A 21,396-nucleotide genomic window follows, 5' to 3' on the forward strand; every position below is an offset into this window, starting at 1 on the left:
ATCTCTGAGTTTGGGCCTGTCCTCGAAACAGTCACTGAGGCAAGGAGTACAGCGTTCTCTCATTGGCAGGGCCTTGGCTAGTCCATATGGCTCCAGAGCCTTTGTACAAATGAGCAAATGAATTCCCCACTAGGTAGATGCAGCCCTGCAGGTGAACAGCTTGGCAAGCAGATGGAGCCTTTATGAAAATTACAAAAAGGTGACCTTTCTTCGGGCATATATACCCCATGCCAAGGTACACAGCTTGGGGAGAGAAGCATGGCTAGATTTCAGACCCCTCTTATTCTCTGGCGGACACCATTGAGCACAACAAACTGCATAAGGCAGTTTCGCCACTGTGGATCACATGATCACCCTTTGTTGGAGGCAGGTGGTAAGGGTGGGTTGAGAGACAGGCAGAGAAAGTTGCTATAGATGGGTGGCTCCAGAGTGGACAAAACAAAAAATTAAGAAGACCAACAACGCATTTTCGCTTTGCCACACCACTGAGATATACTTTTCTCAATTATATAATGCTTTGTTTATGCTCACAGAGCATTGACATTATCTGATATTGAAATAAACAGGAAACATAGTTAAGAACTATTTTTCACGAGGGCGTATACAGATAGACAACTTTCTTCTCCACTTTTAACATAAAATTAACTAGTTTAATTTATAAATAATATAATTTGAGTTATTTTCTTTTTATTTATGTTGTGAGAAACTAAATGCAGGGTGCCATGACACCCTCCGTCTGCAATCTGTTTTACTTTTTGCTTTCAAATAATGTCAGTGTGAAGCCTATTTCCGGTTTAGCTAACTAAACAAGTTTCTAATACTCCATCAAGGAGATCTCAGACTCTTGCTTTAGCTCATCTGTGTTAAAATCTGGGACTTTCAAAAGTTGCTTGTTATGATAGCTATTATTGTCTGCATTCAAATTGCAGTAATAATGAAATATTTGACCAACTATATTGTCCACCCCTAATTATATGACTTTCACATGTCAAGCTAAATGATTTTAACTGGAAGTCAAGTTTCTCCCCACCGGAGAGTATGCTTTTCTCCTTTTGTTTCACCAGCCAATTGGTTTTGCTTTCCTTCTTTTTTAGCATATCATTATTTATCATCTCTTTCTCTTCTATTGGTCTTTCTGAAGCAAAGTTCTTTTCAGAGGAATAATATTCTTTATTATTACATTTATATTTTTCTTGATTTTTAAAATGAGTATGAACACTAAGGGAAAACATCAGTCTGAAATAGTTGTACATTAGTTTTTTTTACTAAATTATTTTGGAGGTTTTCTTTCCCAATTGAAATTTGCTATTTTCTATCATATTTTGATGGCCACACTATGTATTTTTGGTACCATCTCCAAATCTTGTCTTCTATTTATTTTATAAATACATTAGCTTTGAAATGAAGGTAGTGTTATAACATAAGCTCAAAAACCATAAAATAAATTATATATTAGTTTCATAAACTAAAGTATTCTCAAAGATGGCCTTCAAACTTATATGAACTTACTTTATTGCAAGACAAGGCATCCTAGGGAGTACCAATCCTGTATTGTTTTAAAAAGTGAATCAGCCAGGCATGATGGCACATGCCTATAATCCTAGCAATTCGGGATCCTGAGTTCAAAGCCAGTTTCAGCAATGGTGAGGCACTAAGCAATTCACTGAGACCCTGTCTCTAAATAAAATAGAAAATAGGGCTGGGAATGTGGCTCAGTGGTTGTATGCCCCTGAGTTCAATCCCTGGTGCAAAAAAAAGTGAATCAAACTAGTGGAGAAGAATGGAATTAAACATTGTGGTAAAATAGACAAACATATATCCCCTACAGAAGATACATTTTTTTGAATATTCATAAAGGGGATTTTCCTGCTTCAAATCATATATGTCATGATATGCTTATTGTTGAGAATAATAATGGAGAGTGGTGTATGAGACCTAGGGTCATGATTAGTGCAGAAAGAGCCAATTCAGTATCTGTGCTGCGAGAACCAAACAGAAGAGACTGTCACAGTCTTGGAGGATGGTTACTGAAATGCAGGGAAGTGCTCTGAGAGGAGTGAATGTTAGAAGAGTGAACCATGCCTAAAATATTTTCCAGAACCGAGATGAGCTATGATGCTTAAATGAATATAATGTCGAACACAAGCCTTTTCCAGTCATCTGCCTGCCATTGTGAGAAGTGTGGCTTGAGGACAAAAGAAGGAGTGTAGAACAATGTGACTGTTCAATGTTTGTATGTGCAAGGTTTTTCATTCTCACCTCAATTCTGCATTTAAAATAAAAATTTAAAAAATGGGACTAAGAATATTTGATGATTTTTAACAATTGCCAGAAACTGTACTCTTGGTTCTCTTAGTGAAACATAATTCCATTCAGTTATAACTTCCCATACAGAATATGATTTTATAAATTATTTTCATGTGAATGATATATTCGTATGCAGTGTGATGAAGTGTTAGCTACATCTATTGTGATGCTCTTTTCTTCTTTCTTTCTTCTGACTATCTTTCATTAATAGTTCTAGTTAATTTATTTCAGGTGATCTGTTGCAAACTTTGGTCCCTTATCTCTAATAGTCTTTTGTTGAACATAGTATTAAAATAATAAATTGAGTTTAAAAATTTAAACAATCTCTAGAGCGCAATGTATAGAAACTGTAGGTCCAAGAACATGAGAGAAAAAAATATGGAGTTCATTAATTCAGAAAAGTATGTAAAAATTTAATAATCCATGTATAAGAAGACCAAAAATGGCAGTTGTATAACAAAAATAATTCAAGTATAGCCTCAGCTATCTCTGTAACTGATATTGAAATCATTTTCTCTAAAAGTAAGAAACACGATCAATTATAAATTATGAATTTTATATGGCAATGTTTAGTTTAACTGATTTTTTCTCAGGTTTGATATAAACTGCAGTTATATAGCTTTGACTCTAGTCAGAGATCCAGTCTGAGCCAGAGTGACTGAAGGCTGGTGTGTTGTACATTCACTGCTGACCCTAGGTAAGGTGTAGCTACAGGAAGAACTGAGCCGCTATTCCTGGATGAACTGAGGCACTGGACTAAATATCTTGGTAGTAAGACATGACCAAGCATTGTGATTTTAAAATGCTTCAAATTGAATCTATAGGTATTAAAAAATAGGGTCAGTTTTAAGTTTCTTTTTTTTTTTTTCCCTTAAAATCCCCTGGAGGTATATTGTATTGCATATATTAAATAGGAATTTAAATATAAAGTTTAAAGTGAGACACTGAGGTACAAGAGATTTCCCATTCTAAATGAGTTGTGGAGATCCTGATATGTGAGATCGATCAACAGCATTAGTCAAAAGAAACATCCAAGAACTGCTTGAACCCTACTTTCACGTCTTATGAGTATAGCCAAGAATACGAAGGGAGCGGGGAAGGAGAACGGGAAAAGAGACATCATTCTAGGGAGATACTATTATGTCCCATTTAATGTCTTGGAGGGTAGATAGTTTTATCAGATAAAATGTAGGACTTCCTGTTAAATTTGAATTTAGATAAACAGTGAATAATTTTTCCTATAAATTTGTCTAAATACTGTGTAATTTGTCCTTTGCTAACCCATAGTCTAGTGTGAGGGCTTCCAAAAGGACCACTGATAGAGTGTGCACCTTTGGGGATATAGGCTGAGAAAGTCAGAGAGGCCTGTCCACCAGCAGCTTGTTGGCTGTTCTCTGCAGGAGAAGAGAGACTGGAGTGTCAACCATGACAAAATCATGAGCCACATCAAAGTGACTGCCAGAAGGGAACCTTCTTGAAGTCTGTCCAAGAAGTCAGGAATATGTGGGACCATGGGAATGAACGACTGGAAAGCCAGGGCCTATGGAAGGACAGATTGTGTGGTCCATGTCACCATCCACATTGCTGAAAGTGTTCCACAAAATCAGGTATGAGACTAAGGTATGAATTAAACTCATGACAAACCAAAGAATGTAAATATATTTTACAGTACATCAATTAACAGGAATTTTTGGCATTTCATCTTTTCCAAAATCTACAAAGCTGGATGTCTGTGGTGGTATTATCAACAGAATAAGGGGGAAGAAAGCTAATTATAATCCTTTGGGGAAAAAAAAAAATTTTACTTGCTACTCACAAATATTAGTGGATGGGGGATGTGATGGTTGAGGGGTGTAGGGAGAAGTGGCAAAGAATTTTACTTTTTATAGACTCATTAAAATGTAAGCTATTGTATGAAAAATTCTTATGAGACAATTTCAAGGGTTTTGTGGAGTAAATTCATGATAGAATGTTTTTATAAAAAATGACTATAAGAAAAAGTACCTGAGTAAATTTTGAAAAGGTCATGAAAGTCCATAGGTGGTATTACTTGTATTTCTTTATTCATGTTTGTTCATCCTACCAGTTATGTGTGTGTTTATGATTTTTTTTATTATTTATATTGTAGAAGTGTATAACATGGCATGAGTATGTGACTTCTTTTTGATAACACAAAAACACATTTTTGGGGGCTGGGATATAGCTCAGTTAATAGCGAGCAAGCACAAGGCCCTGGGTTCAATCCCCAGCACTGCAAAATAAAACAAAACAAAACAAAAAAAAAACCCACATTTTTGGGTAGCATCAAAATAACTACTATATGAAAAAAATGATAGCTTTCTTATTTATTTTATTAAACAAATTTAATCTGTCACTTTTATCTTTGATTAATTTTTAAAAAGTGAAAAATATCATTCTGTTGAAGAAGTTGCTATATAATTTTCATTCCTAATAAGAGTCTAGGAAATATGTTTTCAGTTAGACTAGGAACCGATGCCACCATAATCAGCAGATCACATTGTGTAAAATAAATTGTACACCATTCCCAACAATAGTTCTGGCATTGTTTCTTAAGGAATGAGTTTTCAAGTAGCAGGATGTCTTTGGAAGTCACTTGTGGTAAACCCCTACTGACACAGCTGTGTTGCTCTTTGCCTTCTCTTTCCTCTGCTTTTCTGTGCTATGATAAAGCCCATTTCAATAAAGCCAACTGATCTCAGGCTTGATATACACTTTAAAAATACAACGAGAAAAAAAAATGAGTTGTTTCAGAGCTAAGGGACATTTCTTTACATAGAACCCTTACAATTGTTTAGTGGAAAAGGCAGGCTTAGAAAGCATCAATTCTGTGAAATTTGAATGCATCCTAAGGTTTCATAGCATTTAAACCAGGGAAATTTTACAGGAAGACCTATATCTAAATGAGAAAGCATTTAACAAACAAACAAACAAACAAGGCAATATAAAAGCTGTATACCTGGAGTTAATACCTATTATATGCTGAAAATACATACAATTATTATTTAATTATATTATATCATGGTTGGCTTTTTGAAATTACTAAGAATTTAAATGTACTTGTATTTGTTTTCAACATTTTAATAACTGTTAGATAAAATAAGATGATCCAGTTTCCTGAAATTGTCTTATAAATATACTAAAATTTTAAGTTTAAATGTCAAAATTAATCATCCTAAAATACGCATAAAGTTATGCATGGTGGCACATGCTTGTAATCCCAGTTATTCATGAGGCTGAGGCAGGATCACAAGTTTGAAACCAGTCCAGGCAAATTAGCAAGACACTGTCTTAAAAGGAGAAAATAAAATAAAATAAAATAAAATAAAATAAAAAGGCTGGGGATGTGACCATGTGGTAGAGTGCTTGCCTAGCATGTGTGAGGCCCTGGATTATCCCCTGGTATTGTAAAACAAACATAAATGTGTATAGAAATATGTCTTTGAATTCCCAATGACTCCTTCATTCTTTTCTTTTTTTTTTTTTTTTTTTTTTTTTTTTGGCGGTACTGGGGATCAAACTCAGGGCCTTATACTTGCGAGGCAAGCACTCTACCAGCTGAGCTATCTCCCCAGCCCAGCTCCTTCATTCTTATTCCTGGAAGAGAATGGATTGGAACCACATTAATCACACATGAAATAGGAAACTTTCAGAATTGACTTTTAGTGGAGGAGAACCATTCTTTTAACTCATCACAGTGGAAATACCTCTGCTCTATTTGTTGTAAGTCCCACTACAAAGATGATGCCAAACACTTGATGTAGCATTTACTAGTCATAAGCAATGCCATTACATGTTTAAGCTCATATATTCCTTGGCTTAATGTTATGTCAAGCCTTCCTGCATAAGTCTTCCTACTGGGACTGTTTCAATTTCAAGAGTAAGAATGGCAGAACTGTGATTAGTCAGGCATTTTGTGCTGGTTAAGGTACCTCTATGATGTGTTCTAGACCTGAGTCTCATTTGATTGTTATATAATTATAGAAATTGCACAGGAGTAAGTTAAAGTTGAGAGGCTAATTTATATAAAAATATGGAAGTATAACTTTCCTATTTTAAGGAATGCCATGGGCAATTTTTCTATATTGATAAATGAGTAACTAAATGCAATCTGAGATATGGTAGAGATGTTCATGAATTTACACTAATTAAAATGAGAAGATTTTAATGCCCATAGAGACCAACATAAAAAGCTTGCAGTATAGTTTTTCCATTTCTCCATCTCAGGGAATAAATCTCTTGGTTTCAAGAAATGAAACAAAATTCTCTACTTGACTCTTCTACAGAAGGGAGCTCCTAATGGCTCCAATTTTAGAACCTCTGAGAACTCCCTTTCCATGAGAGACACCTGCTGGTTTACCTCACGGTAAGTAGGTAAGTAGGGCATATATTTAAAGGTATGGGATCTTGGTTAGTTTTAAAAAGGTAAAATAATTGACTGATATAATTCCCAAGTTTCTAACTACCTGGCACACAGTACTCATGTTCAAGGCTTAAGTTCATCAAATAGTAAAGCTAGCAGCAATGACTACCTTCCTACTGGTTATGTGAATCAATAGCTGTACTCAACCAATGTTCCACAATCCTGACAAAACACTTTTTTGAGTACTAGTTCTACCAAACTCAAAATATTGCATTATTATCTCAAGATTTATTTTGCCTATTTAATTATAGGATAATAACATGGTTAAATTTATACTTAATTCTAATACTCTCATTTGAAGGATGAGTTAAGTGAGGCTCTGAGAGAGTATATGATTAGATACTAAATATGTGGGTTTTCTTTAGTTTATATTTTCGTTATGATAATAAAATATATTTTTCTACCATTGATTTACCACTAATAAAGTGTCTTTCTCTGTAGACCATACATATGTAATTATTTTATATGGATTTTAACGATAATACGGAGAAAACACTCTAATTAAAATTTTTCTAGAAAGGACACTTGATACTGACCTCATTTGAAGCAAGTAAACAAATGATGACACATGGATTATATTTCAAACTCAGGCAACAGCTTACTTCCTGACATTGGAAAGGCTTTCTAGATTCTCTATGCTCCAAGTTTCTTAAATTGTGTAATTTTCAAAATGTTTAATATTTGTTGAAAATCAAATGTATGCTATGCTTTTTTATACATTCTAGTGTAGTTAAAATAATTGTGCAAATTAGGAGGCATAGTTCCTATTTTACAGAAGAAATTAAGACTAGGGAGTGTAAATGACTTGCCAAAATAAAACAACAAATAAAATGCTGATCTGCCCTTAGTCCATGCTCCTTAGGCCTAGAGTATGTGCCTTTTTATTTTATTATATTGGCTCCAATCTATACCAAGTACCAAGATCATGAGTCGCCCTTTTTAAAGAATATTCTATTTTGTGCCTTATTATTTCCATTCATTGCCGTGAAGGAACAACAGTAGTAAATAATCACTGACTATATGCCCATATTCTTCAAGTGTTATGTAAATTTAGGCTATTGATAGAAAAGGAGAAAAACATAGTAATATGATACTAGTTTCCCCCTCTTTGGTGAACTTTTATTTTGCTGAATTACAAAGAAATCATGAACTGACTGATATTCAATAAAGATGATATATGATGAAGACTTCATGGCATTGAATTCTTGAATGTGATTCTCAGTCTGAATCCTCATCTGGGCTTCTCCAGTCATGAGCAGAGTCCTCCGGAGAGAACTGCTCAGGGCCTTGAAGTCCTCTAAGGAAAGGACTTGCCCAACCTATCATATAGGGTGATTATGAGGGTCAAGTGCTTGTGATTTATGTGAAAGTACAACTGAAACAACATGTGAAAGTAGGTAACAAATAATTAAAGATTAAATTCTTAATGACTTCAGGAATGATCATTCATGTTAGTGTTGCATTGTAAAGATCATGTAAGCTCTTTACATCTGATGAGTGAGGACAATTTTTAACAGGAAGAACATTAACTACCTATTGTCGTTCTTGCCCCAAAAACTACTTTATTCTTACCGAAGAGAAGCTAGTAATAAAAATTACTCCATTCTATGATGGCTCAGGGTCAAGACTATAGAATCTTGAATTTTGATCCAAGAGATAGTATACAGAACTGCAGTACCTTGAAAATAAAGGAACCAGTCATTTCCTGGGTTGTATCTATGTAATAAGGGATAAGTGTCTGCAGCCAGAATTTGATAGAGAAAGTCTTGAAAGAGAAAGATCTTAAATTCCAGCACAGCATAGAGCAGTTACTAAAGAAGGATGGAATAAAGAATCTCAGAGATTGGTATTAAAAGTTTTACCCCTGCATTGAGTACACAGGATAGTTATCCTGGACAACAGAAGATTAAACAATGAAAGATGGGGATATAAATGTACCAGAAGAGAGAGATACTTCAGACATTCCTGTCTAAAATGTTCTGCTAATTCAAGAAGAAACAGAAAATCAATATAAATGCCAAATTAAATACTATTTGTAGCTTGTTGGATATATATTTATGCTTGAGTTCATAATTGTTTAGTAAAGAGCATATAGTTTTTTATTCCACAATGTGCCTTCAGTTATAGCTGACTATTTATGAGGTCTTGGATTTAAAGAAAATCAAACACCATTAAAATAGTCATGTATTGGGTGCAACCCAATAGACAATTTTAGCCAAAAGCATGGTACCTAAATCAATAAATAGCAACCCTCCCATTACAGAATGATAATTTAATTACTTCTCTACGTCTCATATTAAGAAAGTGCTTTGAAAGTTGTTACTATTGATCACATACAATTAAGAAGCACTTGAGTTCTCTTCATTTTGTCTTATCACATCTCTTATGGGGAAAAGGTACAATTATTCTAAGCCATTTACTGATGAAGAAGTTGAGTTTTGTTTGTTTCTATCACTTGTCCAAGATCATTTGACCAGCAGGAAGCATTCAAGGGTTTGAACCAGGCAGTCCAGCTTCAGAATTTAGGGTATTGATACTGACTGAATGGTTGGATTTTTTACTATTCTTATCTTGTACATGGAAAAGAATAAATGCTTTTTTTTTTTTTAGGATGAACATACATAGAGTTCTGGGCAGAGCGCCAGAACTTGGCTTGCAGCAATGCCTCCATTCCCCTTACCCAGACAACTTCTTTTTCTTTCTGAGCTATTGATGAGAAAGAACATTGTCTTTGGTTTTATAGCTGGTGAGCATTGAATAAGATATTCTCAGTTATAGACTTGTGCTTTGTCACTGGATGAAAATGATTCCAGCCATCACAGTCAAATATGTGAACACTTCTCACAGTCCTGTCATCTATCAAGTCAAGTGGTGATTTCTTCAGTTGATTTAGCATTTCCGTAAGACCCAGCTAGGAAATGCACAGACTAGTATCAGTCAATATAAGAGGGCCAGACAGAAACATTGTGATTGCTTCAGGCCACACTTTTTCTTGCAACTGTGCCTCTTCTTAATCCCGAACACTTCCCAATATAAAGAGTATAAAAAGAAAACTAAAATTATGTTATTCGAACATACTAATTGAATCCTATTGATTGTCTAGTAAATGGAAAGACCTTGCTGGTTCACCTTAAAATTCTGATACTCTTTTAGGTTGGAAACTCCACCGAGCTATGGATTCATTCATTCATCAAGGTATATTGTTGGAAGCTAAGACTTCATTCTCAGACTTTGCTCTTCTTCTGCTGTACTCCTTAAAATGACACCTGCCATTTATTTTCTGTAACTTTAGGGTTATTTTTCCAGGATTATCTACCAAGTGTGGGTATAGGTTGGAATCTGATGTCCTTATTGATATCCTTACTCCATTCACAATTTACACACAACCAACCCCCTCACCATCCTGCGAAGGGGGACCCTGTCCATTTTGGAAGTTTTATTATGAACAGAAATTGATAGAGTGCATTAGACTAGGATAGTGCTCACTGTAGATGAAAAGATGAAAACAGATTAAAAGAATATCCCTTAGTACAAGGCTCACATTATGTACCAGATTGACTCAACTGAGTCTCCCTGTCAACTGCTCTCTATTTGAATTTACAGAATTATCTCTACCCCAATTTCTGTTCTCTCTTGATTATTCCATTTAATCTCCTTCATATCACCACTACAGTCTGAACATATCCAGCCCATTTATTGGCTTATTTGTTATCTCTCTTCTATAAGAATCCCTAAATTAAGAAATCTTGGTCAAAAACTGTTTATACCTTATAGCAACTCTGTGAATTAACAAATTTTCTGGCATGTCTAAGTCTCAACTTGAACATCTGCAAAATTGAATAATAATTTAACATCTATTGTAAAGATTAAAACAATAATGTATATAAAGTTATGAACCTTGGATGGTATGCACTCAAGACCATTTCTTACTTTCCTCCATTTTCAGTACAGTGACACATTCCAAGTCATCATAATCTCTGAAGTAGCTGCCTCTCACTTTGCCCGGCTCTGTTCTATTTTCATATAAAGCTTCTTTCTAAACATAAATAAAATTGTATCAGTTTCTGATGTAGAACCCTGGTGTCTCACCTAGAAGGAATTTTCAGACTCCTTAAATTGGCGTACAGCACCCTGAGGATCTAGCTATTACCTATCTCTGGGACTTTCCTTTATGCCATCCTCTTCTTTTCATGCTCACCTCATATCTGTTCCTCAACCTAAAAAGCCCCCTGTCAGTTTTCTAACATTTTTTATTGCTTACCATTTTATTGCTTGCTATTTAAGGTTATACAGAAATACAACAGATTTATTTTAAAAATCAGATATTATAAAGATGAAATAAAGTTCTAGAAACAGATATCTAACAATGGATGAATTAAATAGAGTGGACAGAAAGAGGGAGAATTAGTGAATTAAAAGAAATAACTGATAAATAAAGCATAATATGGAAAACAAATGGAAAATTTCAAGAAGCTGTTGAAGTATCATGCATAGAATGAGAAATTCTCTATAGTTCTGAGCAGGATATAAACATAAATCCAGAACTGGGTACAGTGGCCTGAACCTGTAGTCCCAACTACTCAGAAACCTAAGGCAAGAGGAACATGTGAGTCTAGGAGTTTAAGGCCAGACTGGGCAACATAGTGAGATCCTGTGTGTAAATAAATAAATAAGAAAAGTAAAGTAAAAATCACACTTATAAACATTTTAATGATGTTGTAAAGAACCTCAAAACCAAAAGTAAATCTTGAAGTCACCAGAGACAATAGACAGATCATCTTCTGGAACCTACAATTAGACAGAAAACAGATACGTCATGCCAAGAGGCAGATGCCAGAAGATAATGGAACAGATCTTATCTTCAAAAGTGTTTTGGGGAAAAAATTATCTAAATGTTCATTCATGAGTAAAAGCATTTTAATACATAGACAGATTTTCCTTCCTTCCTTCCTTCCTTCCTTCCTTCCTTCCTTCCTTCCTTCCTTCCTTCCTTCCTTCCTTTCTTTCTTTCTTTCTTTCTCTCTTTCTCTCTCTCTCTCTCTCTCTCTCTCTCTCTCTCTCTCTCTCTCTCTCTCTCTTTCTTTCTCTCTCTCTCTCTCTCTCTCTTTCTCTCTTTCTCTCTTTCTTTCTCTCTTTCTTTCAATTTGTGCTGGTGGTTGAACCAAGGGCCTTACACATACTAGCCAAATTCTCTACATTGAGCCATACCCCCATCCCATACACATGTTTTCATTGACAAATATAGCAAAGGACTTATTTCAGAAAAAAAGAAAAGCTGGAACCTTAAGGAAGGAGTGAATTTCACGCATCAGTGGGTAGACAAATAATTGATTATTAAACACTACTGACAATTATTACTATAGTCTTTGAAAATAAATAAGAACAGACTGAAAGCAGTTAAAAAGAAAGTACAAATAAAAGAATGCAATTAAAACTACAGTAGCATTGCATTTTCTCCTGTCAGAATGGTCAAAGATTTTGATGATATACTGAGGTGGCCAACATATGTGGATGCATTTACTTTTATATAGTGCTAGTAGGATATAAAGTAGGACAGTTTTGTAGATTACAGGAAATTACTGTTCAAATTAAAAATGTACATGCTCTGTCTCTATCTGCTACACTGCTATATTTTTTTCACATAGCATCTAGTACTATCTAATATTATGCTATTTATCTATTTCCTTATTTGTTCATTTTCTGTCTCTCCCTCCTCAATTTGTTAGAGCAGTGCCTATGCATATCTTTGTATATGTAAACTATCTACATAGTTTGTATATATATAGTGTATATATATGTATATATATATATATACATACAGCTTATATAGATTAAACTATATATACAGATATCTGGTTTAATCAGGATTAATATGATGCAATGATTTGAATAAGTATCCTCAAAGCCCATGTGTTGAAGGCATGGTCTCCAGTCCATGGCACTATTGGGAGGGGGTACAATCTTAGGAGGTGGCCCAGTGGAAGCGGGAGGAAGCTAGGTTATTGGAGGCATGCTGATAGGATACTGGAACTCTGGCACCTTCTCTTCCTCTCTCTTTGCCTCCTGGCTGCCATGAGGCAAGCAGTTCCCTCTGCCATGTGTTCCCACCATGACATTCTGCCTTACCACAGGCCCACAAGCAAGAAACAATTAAACATGTACTGAAATCTCTGAAACCATGGCCAAAATAAACCTTTTTTCCCTATAAAACATTAATCTCAAGTGTTGCTATAGTGATAGGAAACTAACACATATATGGTTTTCTTGAGAATTAATTATGTTATTTAATTCTCAAATATTATCTCAGAGACCTTCTTTGTTTATCTTGTCTTCTTCTTAAGGAACACCCTACCTTTCCTGACACTATTTATTATGTTACATTGTTTTATTTTATTTTTTATAATGTCCTCACTATTCAAAAGAGTCATAGCATTTATTTGCATGTCTATTATCTATGTTTTCCTACCAGAACATAAATTTAGTGAGCACAAGAACCTGATCTATTTTGATCATGGTTGTCAGTGTCTAGACTGTATATTAAGAATTTCTGTGCTATTTTTTGAATGAATGCATAAATTAACAAATAAATGAGAACTTTCAAAAACTGTTATTAATGTAAATAAAATTAGACTAATTAAAAAGTACTTGCCCATCTTCCTTCTGAGATGGTAAATGATGTTTATCATTCTGCAATTACAGCTAAAAGAGGGACTCACAAAATCTTTTCTTCTGCCCAGCTTGAGAAAAAACAGTTTCCTTCTCTCCAACATGAGGAAGCAGCAAGGCAGAGAATGTATAGTATCCCTAGTCTCTCAAGAGAACAGTTTAAATTTCTGAGAGCCTTTGCTGAGCTCACTCCAGTTCAGTTCATCATACAAGTTACAGATTTTTTTCCTATTAGTAATCTAAATATTATATCTACTAGTCATTCTTTTTATGTTTCTTTTAGGGGTTAAACTATAATCTATTTTTATGGTACATTGGGGTGGTGGCATATAAATAGATTTCTTTTTTAAGATGTCATTTATAGAATTTTAGTGTTTATTTCTTCTCTACCCCACATTTTCTGTTCCACTAGGTTTATGATTTGAAGTGTCATAAAGTATGTGTAACGAGGAATATAAAATAAATACACTCTATACTTTATGATTAACATTTTTTCTTTTAAAATAAAAAAGCTTTTTTTATTTGCTATATTTTATAGCTCGATGTTGCCTTTTGTAATTAACGAGCTTTGTTTTTTAGAGAAGTTTTAAATTTACAGAAAACTTGAACAGAAACCTCAGGGGTTCCCATTTACTCCTTCTCTTCCGAATGTCCTATCTGCTGCTTCCTCCATTATTAACATCTGGCATTGATGTTTGTTATAATTGATGAACCAATATTGATACATTAGTATTAACTGAAGTTCATAGTTTACATTAGGTTCCATTCTTTGTGTTGTACAGTTCTATGGTCCTTTCCAAATGCATAAGATCTACACACAGAACAGTTTCAGTGCCCCAAAAATCCTTTGTGCACCACCTATACATCCCCAGCCCTTCCAACTTATGGCACCTGCTGATTCTTTGAATGCCTCTATTGGTTTTTCTTTTCCAGAATAGCACATAGTTACAGTCATATGGAATGTAATCTTGCCACACATCCTTCTTTCACTAAGCAATGTAATATAGTTTTCGCTGTCTTTTTATAGTTTAGTAACTAATTTCTTTTTAGCACTAAATAATATTTCATTGTCCAGATACACTACTGTTGGTTTATTCAATCACCACTGAAAGACATCTTGGCTGTTTTTGAGTCCTGGTATTTGTGAATAAATTTGCTATGGACATGCGTGTGCAGTTTTTTAATGGTGTTGAGACTCAGAAAGTGAATCCTCAAAATTTTGCTCCTTGGTATGTTAACCATTTAAAATTAAAAGCACATAAGGATCAGAAGATGCTGGATGAGGTTTTTCTCTGAAGTTCCCTTTATCTATCTAAAGATGGATCTATCAAGGAGGAACACAATTGACTTCAATCTTCTTACAGGAATTTAATTAACCGAGAAATATTAAACTTATAGAGGAAAAATCTGAAAATCAAACATCACACCTAGACTCTGGAGGAACTTGGTTTTATGTCATTGTCTGTTCTTCAGGCCCATTAATCTCATCCTCAAATCATTTACCATCCCTCTAAAATTGCCTATAGCCCCCACTTCCCTCTTCTCTGTGAAGAAGGTATTTTAGCTTCCACCATCTAGCTCTTGTTTGAGTTCCACATTTTGTTTGGCTCCTTGTGCACACCGTATGTCTTTTCTCTTGTGACTGTGACTAATTGTCACTTTATTTCAGTAGACTTGAATCCTCAGGACAACAAGGGGGTTCCCTCCACTCCTACAATAGACATAAATATTCTACTCATTTGGGTGAACATCTAGGAGACATAAGAAACTCTCAAACTCTCCTGCAAAGTGGCTGGTTCGTTTTGCATTTCCACCAGCAATGAATGAGAATCCCTGCTGTGGTAAATCTCATCAGCATTTGGTATTGTCAGTGTTTTGAATTTTAGCCATTTTAATAGATGTGTATGGGTAGCTCACAGTTGTCTTGGTTTGAAATTCGCTAATGATGTACGATGTTGAAAATCCTTTCATAAGCTTATTTGTCTTCTGTATATTTCTGTAGTAGGATGTCTGTTTAGATCTTTTGCTCACATTTTAATTGGATCATTTGTTGTCTTGCTGCTGAGTTTTAAGTATTCTTTACATATATTGGCTATCAGTCCTTTATTGAATATGTGGATGTATTTTGAAAATTTTCCTCCTACTCTGTGGCTTGTCTTTTCATTTTCTGAACAGTGTGTTTTTCAAAATAGAAACTTTAAATTTTAATGAAGTTCAATTTATCAAAATCTTCTATGGGTCTTGCCTCTGGTATTGTATTTAAGAAGTCATCATCAAACCAAGACTACTTAGATTTTGTCTTTTGTTATCCTAGAAGTTTTATAGTTTTGCATTTTACATTTAGGTTTCCAGTTAATTTTAAATTAAAATTTTGGAAGGGTGTAAGTTCAGTGTCTAGATTTACTTTTTTTGAAGTGGACATTCCTTCTCGTTTTACTGATTGAAACTTTCTTTATCATTGTTGGAGAACCGTCTGGGTTAAAATTGCTGTCGTTAATTGTGTTAGGTTTCCATTTAAGCCATTTCATAAATTAGATGTGAATATTTCTTGCTTGAATATATTATGAAATTTTAAATTCAGACTACATGTATACAAGGATGGCTATCATGTTTTAATTGAATAGGGTGCTTTATCTGAGATCATCCTAACAATCTCTATTTATCAGATTACTTGGAAAATTGAATCCATCTTCTTTTTCTCTATAGGCAATTAGAAACAATCTTTGTTTTGTTTATTCATTTTACCACTTTTTTCCCAGCCATAAACTTCTCTCGAGAATCACCCATTTCTGTAAATGTACTTATTCATGCAGAAAATTCTTGATACTGTTCATGTTTCAATAACTGAGCAGGACAGAAACCAAAATTTCCTTAGTTGTAAGCTGATACTCAGAAACTTTTCATTTATATGGTGGAGCAACAAAACACTGGCCAGAAATGAGGAGGACTTCAGCAAGAATTTACTGTAGCAAACAATTTACCCTGAATTAAATTCCAGAAGTACACAAGAAGAAGAACTTAAAGGAAGAAAAATTGTAATATAGAATTAGAGTTCCCTTTGGTATTTAGAATATTTTTATATTCTTTCATTAAAATATTCTAGGCTAATGGCATGTAAACATGGTTTATGAAATTGGCATATTTTCATACGAATAAATGATGGGCAATACATACTACGTATAATGTCCTGGCCTGTTATTTAAGGATGGTTTAAAGAATATTACTTAAGAGACATTGAAACTGAGATAACAGAAGGAGTACTGATGGATGGTAAGGTCTGGAATGTATTGAATGCTGTGTCTTACCTCATGGTTCCTTAGGGATTCACATCATCTTTCTGGTGTTCATTTCCTGGTGTTCAGTTTGGGTTTAAAAAAATAACCTAGCTTGGTCAGCTGTGGTGGTGCATACCTATAATCTCAGCATTAAGAAAAACTGAGGCAGGAGGATAGGAAATTCAAGGCCAATCTCAGCAACTTAGTGAGAACTCCACAACTTAGTGAGACCCTCAGAAACCGATCGAGACTCTGCCTCAAAATAAAAAGTATGGCCATGGTCCCCTTGGGCTCCATAGGGAGGGAAGAAGGGGGAGCTCTTTTTTTACGTTGACTTTTTTTCCCTACTCTGTTTTCCCTTTTTCCCTCAGCTCCATTTGGGGGCTTTCAGTCATCTCCCCATTTGGTCCCCTGGACTGTCTTTGTGTCTTTATTCTAACTTGTAAATAAAGAAAATATTATTCAAAAAATAAAAAAAATAAAAAGTAACAAGGGCTGGGGATGTGACTTAGTGGTAGAGCACCTGTGGTGGAATCTCCAACAACAAACAACAAAAATGAACAAGCAAAAAAAAAAACTACCAGACTTAAAATACTATAAAAACTAAAAATATTTTTCTCACATTTAAATAAATATCTCAGAAAACCTGCTAATTGTTACGTGGTCAGCACTGTAAACATGATGGGAATAGAGAAAGAAGACAGAGGTCACAGAAAACAGAAATTCTGCCTTCAGGAAGTTTGCAATGACCAAGACATATTTGAAATATATTTTTAAAAGCTAATAATAAATGAATTGCTAAATTATGGGGCACTTTGACTACCATAGTGAAAGACACACTTTAGCAAGTGAGGGCTAGAAAAATAATGAGATATTTCATAACGGAGATGACAAGTGGCATAGTGCCCAACCCCACCCTTCAGGAAGTGTCTGTTTCCGTGACGTACGTATAGGTGACCTTTCATGACATAGGGGTTTCGAAGATGATCTTCAGGGCAGGGATCTTGAGAGGGGGATTGTTTGGGTGAGCCCAGTAGAATCACATGAATTTGTAAAAATGGAGAACGTTCCTTGGCTGTACTGAGAAGATGTGACAATGGAATGACAATCAGAGATGTGGTGTGACTGGATCTGCAGATGGAGGAAGGGGGAATGAGCCAAGGAGAGTGGATGGCCTCAAGACAAGAAACCAGGTTCCTTTAGAGCCTCCAGAAAGGGATGCAGCCCCATTGATGCCTTGATTTCAGCCCAGAGACCCAGATAAGATTCCTTACCTAAGGAACTATAAGATAATAGATTTGTGAGGTTTTAAGCCACTAAGTTTATGGTGATTACTTACTGTAGCAATGGAATCCTCATACTGAAGAGGTAGGATTTAAGACTTATTTTGGTTTTGAATGATCACTGTAAAAACAGAATTGAGATGCAGGCCCGATTGCAGAGTGTTCCCAGTCCCAGAAGCAGGCTGGCTTGCCTGCATTGGAGGATCAGGCTGAATTTAGGCACAATCTTTCGAGCTACTGCAGTTGAGGCTGCTGCAGTTGACACTCTTGAGTCAGAGGAAGACGACAGGCTCTGAGGCCAGGGTGGTGCACACGAGCAACCTGATGATGACAGCAATTGTACCACTTAACCACCTGGGATCCCAGTTGTCTGAAATTGCAACTTTTTACATGTAATCACAGATCACCATATTTCAGACCACAAAAGATGTGAAGAGGTCACTGGCTCCAGGCCTCTGTCTTCATACAGATGGTTACTGACATCCTTCTGAACACAGCAGTGTAACATTTGCTTCAGCTGTCAATATAGTGGGTAACTCTAAAAGGCAGGCTGGTGGCACATTCACGTGAGAATCTTCAAAAGGGGAGAGACTCACGTTACTGACTCAATAAGTTTAAAAGAGAACTCAGTATCTGTTCCACTAATATAAAGCACTTTGAAATTTCACTTTCACATTTAAACGGCTCATTGAACGGAGAGCTTAGTTTTTCTTTGTAGATGAAACTCTTAAATTCCAAAGGATGTGAATAGCAGAAAAACCTCTTGAACTCCACGATGACTTTCTATTCTTCCTTGACTTTTCCAGCCAACATATCCCATATGATGTTTTCACGATATTTATTGTTTGCTTATTTAACCCTGGGCATGATGAAGTATTATCCTTTGAATAAATGAGTTAAAGAGATTAATCCCATATATCAAAGTTTGTCAATGTTATAAGAACAATCTTTAACAGCAAAAGAATGTCAAATCCAGCCTTGTATATTGTGTAGAGAGAAAATGCCTAAAATATGCTAATGAGAGCTTGTAGTTACACTGTTATTTATGGCAGAACATGCTGATCTTAAGTATGATTATGAGCACCATTATGTATTAGATGCCATTCATTTTGTTTTTCTCTGTCTGGTTTGAGGACCCGAGAGATTATATGTCATCTCAGCAGGCAGTCTGCACAATGTCTGAGCTAGTTGGAACACTGAGCACATTGCCTTTAAAAAGACTTAATGTTCTTATGAAAATGATCATTCAGGAGGACATCCTTCCCACCTCTGATGACACTCCTGCAGTCAGCGGACTTAATGTACCACTCCTAGGCAGGCAATGAAGGGTGGAGAAAGGATCTGCTTTTGGAGCTGGTCAAACCTGAATTTGAATTCATTTCTCTCAACTAACTTAATTCCTTCCTTCCTTCCCTTTTCCCCTTCTTCCTTCTCCAAATAGTTAAAATAATTTGCAATGCTCAGGCCGTTAATAAACTGGCCATTATTAAGCAATTATTAAGGCTTAATCTCTGCTTTTGAAAAGCACATGGTATATCATATACCACTGCTGGTGGTAAAATCTTGTTTAAATTGTTCAATTTTTCTGAGCCCCTAGCACTGAGCCCAGCATTGACTGAGAGTGAACTGAAAGGTCAATGTCCTTTTCCTTGATCCTAAATTCTTTGCCGGGGATGAGCCCACCTTAAAAATAGCTTCTCCATCTCTCTTTTCCTGTGCTGACCCTTTTAAATGATGGTGTGGTAGGATTGGGAAGGGTGAGCTTTCGCCATTCAGAGATTCCATCCATGTGGAGGGAGAACTATTAGCTTCACATTCTGGGCTTTTCTATGCCTCATCATCCACTCATTCTCCATTCAAGAGGAAGGACTTGGACCAAATCTCTCTCTCTCTCTCTCTCTCTCTCTCTCTCTCTCAGCAATCTTGTGAAATTGAGAAGCAGCCTATTTCAATCCAGACTATAAACTCTAAAGGTTTTATTACAGTGCAAAAGTGTATAGTGCCTTCCTCTGACACTGACATGGTGGATAATCCAATTATTTTATGGTGGTAATTCAGAAAGTCTACTTACTTACTGATAAAAGCCAAATCCTCTGCTCTTGGTTACAAAGATGTTATTTGGTTGTTTATCTGCCTTTCCTACTTTGTTCATAACTCAGATGGGAAGATAGTGATATCTATTGTGCCATCGTAAATCCCATTAAATAATAATTATTGTTTCCTTGGGATCCTTTTGCAGAAACTCTTTATTTATTTATTTATTATTTTTAATGACTCTCAAACCTGGGGTGGTGAGTCACAGGTCCCTCTCTCCCTTCTGTGTGAGAGTGCCTATTGTGGGAATCCTCCAATCCTGAAGAGTCTGTAAAATATGGTGTAAGGCTGTGCTTTTTTGTTTTCTTCTCTCTTACTTAGAAAGTAATATCCGGGTTCCAAAGTAGTTGTCACATTTCCTAATAATTTTCTTAATTACTGTTTTTAATGGTGTTATTCCACTTTGAATATGTAATCATTTTAAATTTGTTACAGTTTATAATACCCTTGTGAAGGTAGGACATCTTCATTTTGCAGATTAAGAAAACTTCAGCATAAAGAAAGTGACTTGCCTAATGTCACACAAACTGAGAATTAGCTGGTGGATATGGAATCATGCTGAATTAGAACTCATCAGTGAGCTAGCTCTTAAATGAAATTTACCTACAGACTCATCAACAGCAACAGCTGAAACTTTTGAAATGTCGAGCAGGAAATTTGGCTTCTTGCTCTGCTTAGTTATTATAATTCAATTTTTGATACAACATAGAATTCAGTGTTTTTATTTACTTACTTGTTTGTTTTATCCAGACCACTGACATGGAAGTCATATCAATAGTCCTAGAAAAGACTAAAGACTTTAAAATATTTTTCTTTATTAATTGTCAGTGTAACTGATGTAAAGATTGGAAATTTTTTTTCTTCTGACCTTCATCATTATGTGATAACAGTATATTAGAAACTGCTTGTAATACTTTGCAAATGACGAATTTTCAGGAATTTTGCAAGTCAGTTTTTAAATATGGCCATTACTGAAATTAAATTATATCAACTTAAAAATTATATTGAAAACAAAGAAAATAAATATCAAAATTCATCCCTTCCTCACTATTTTACTATGATCTCAACTTTGAGGTTCATTGATCTATGATATCCTGTAAGGTATAAATACTATGTGATTCTGTGCTGTTGAATACCTCTTGCCAACTCTGCATTTAATGGTTTCATGTTAGTAGCTTCAATTCAGATGTGGTGGGAATATTTAAACCAAGGAAATCAGCAAACTCTACAAATCAGGACTTAATTTGTTGTTTTGTTCATTATCTAGACTTAAGAAAGTAAAGGAAAAAATGTTAATAATAAATTTTAAACTTCAAGGTATTTCCTGTCT

Source organism: Sciurus vulgaris (genome assembly GCF_902686455.1).
Source record: "Sciurus vulgaris genome assembly, chromosome: 9".
Taxonomy (NCBI): Eukaryota; Metazoa; Chordata; class Mammalia; order Rodentia; family Sciuridae; genus Sciurus; species Sciurus vulgaris.